Source organism: Octopus bimaculoides, chromosome 17 (assembly GCF_001194135.2).
Source record: "Octopus bimaculoides isolate UCB-OBI-ISO-001 chromosome 17, ASM119413v2, whole genome shotgun sequence".
Taxonomy (NCBI): domain Eukaryota; kingdom Metazoa; phylum Mollusca; class Cephalopoda; order Octopoda; family Octopodidae; genus Octopus; species Octopus bimaculoides.
The window spans coordinates 49,389,895-49,392,716 of record NC_068997.1 but is presented as its reverse complement, the minus strand read 5'-3'; positions in this window follow the sequence as shown (position 1 = coordinate 49,392,716).

The following is a 2,822-nucleotide window of genomic DNA, read 5'->3' as shown; positions in this document are numbered from 1 at the left end:
TAACAGTTTGGCAGTAATGATGTGTGTTTGTTCCGATAGGACTTGATTATTTCGTTAGCAATTGGGAAAAAGGAAAGTGGGGCTTGCTCTGTCAATTAGTGATGTAGGTATTTCGAAGTATAATTTCAGCACCCAGTCCCTAAATATAATAGATGCATCCATAAATATATATATGTATGTATATAAAAATTTAACAGAATGAGATAAAAATCCATGGTTGTGAAAGATTTCAGAGCATATATAAATAGAAGGTCTTACAGCTGTTTCCGGGATATTTTATATATTCCTTCATAGGAAACGGTGTGAGATGTGAAGATACAATATCCCTACATATCTCACGTCTATTTTCATTCCGTCACTTCACTCTCTATTTCATATCTTATCAAGAATAACTATTGCTTAACCATCTTCGCACACCGTCTCACACCGTCACCGATATAAAATATCCCGGAAACAGCTGTAAGACCAATTTATAAATGTGCCTAAGTCTTTCACAGCCTTGGATTTTTATCTCATTCTGTTAAATTTTTTTTATATATACACACGCTGATATATGACCTACGTTGAACTCCTCGTTCTCATAATCACCAAACCTGGAGCTTAACTTACTCAGCATTACCTAACACCTTTGGGTCTTCTTGACACCATTACCTCTCATTACCTATATATATATATATATATATATATATATATATGTGTGTGTGTGTGTGTGTGTGTGTGTATGTGTGTGTGTATGTATGTATGTATATACAAGGTGAACAAAATGTCACGCACCAATATATTTGCCGTTATTTTTCTTACATTTTCATCATTATTATTCATTTTGGTCATCATGTAAAATGTACGAGAATAATCATCACTATTTTATTTCTTGTTTTCAATTTTTGAAAAATTGAAACATGTCTTTGACAATTTCGGAGCGTATTGAACATATTTTGTGCGTGATTTTGGCCCACCTGTACATATACATAGATAGATGATAGATATAGACACATACATACATACATACATACATACATACATGCATACACACATACATACATACATACATACATACATACATACATACATACATATATATACAATATATATATATATATATATACATATATATATATATAATTTAAGAAATTGGAGTTAACTAGAAGGAGCACGGTTGGATAGTTATCTTTTTAATCACTACAATTGTTTCCATAAAACCTGGTTCTCCAAAAATACAAGGTATTTGATTATGCAATTGTTTGTTCGCATAGTGAGACCCAGTTGTGTTTCCTCAGGTGATATTCAAGCTTTGCCGCCGTTAGTTTAAAATCTTGGGTAATTTTGAGCGTCGACAAGCTTTATACTACACGCTGCCAAGTTCCTAACGGAATGTACCATAACTATATATATATATATATATATATATATATATACTTGTGGCGAAATTGGATTGCATTCAGGAATACAAATTATATACATAGACCTGAAGAGTGAATAATAGTAAAACTGGAATAATGCTGCTTTGATGAATTCATACATATATATTTCAGCAATAAACTTCTGGTAGGTCGTCCATAAAACAATTTATATGTACATATATTTGTCAGTACGTACACATATGTATGTATATATGCCTATAAATATAATTTTTTAATATTATTATATATACCTACATTCTTAACTTTCTAACACTATTTTGCATTGAAATTATATTTCGTTTACAATGTAATCACACGCAATTTTCATCCGCTTCGCTTTATTTATTTCAAAACCCTTTATATCTTTTACACGCACGCAAAATAAATTACACTACACCTGCTTTTCATTGCTTGAAATTCCTCTTAAGAACTTAATATCTTTTATAGTTAACGACTTGGCGCGATTTGCATATTAAATAACCATTTAGTATGTTTTGTTTTGACAACATAACCATACATTATTAGTCAATCAGTTTTACGCTTTTACATACAAAATTTTCTACACGACTTTACATCTTGTTATTTCTCTCTTTAGAACACGGTATATTTTAAAGGTAGCAACATTGCACAAATTACAATTTTAATACGTGTTTTTTTTTTTTTTTTTTTTTTTTTACCAGGTTCCGTTTGGATATCTAAACTCATGCATATTTTATTCAACAGGATTTTATGGCCCACATCAACTTTCACCATACAAGTGAATACATTTTTTAGTGCAATTGTTGTTGTTGTAGATGTTTTTCTTCTACTTCTTTCTCTTCTTCTGATTATTATAATTATTAGTGCTGTTGTTATTATTATTGTTATTATTATTATTATTATTATTATTATTATTATTATTATTGTTGTTGTTGTTGTTGTTGTTGTTGCTGTTGTGATTATTATCATTGTTATTATTATCATTCTTTTATTGTTGTTGCTATTATAATTATTATTGTTATTGTTATTCTTATTGTTTTTTATTATTATTATTATTGTTGTTGTTGTTGTTATTATTATTGCTATTGTTGTTATTATTTTTTTTTTTTCGTGGTATTATTATTGTTATTACTATTATTATTATTGTTGTTGCTATTATTATATTATTGTTATTACTATTATTATTTTTCTTGTTATTATTGTTAATAATAAAAAAAGAACTTTGTTTATCTTAATTTTGAGTAATAAAACAAGTATAGAAAAAACCGCATTATTTATGGGATGACCCAATACATACAAGGATTCTGCATTCATAAATACATGCATGCATGCATACATACACAGACATGCATACATACACACGTGCGTACGTTCATAAGGAGATACATACAAACACGCATACGTGTGTGTGCGCGTATATGTGTGTGTACATGTATGTATGTG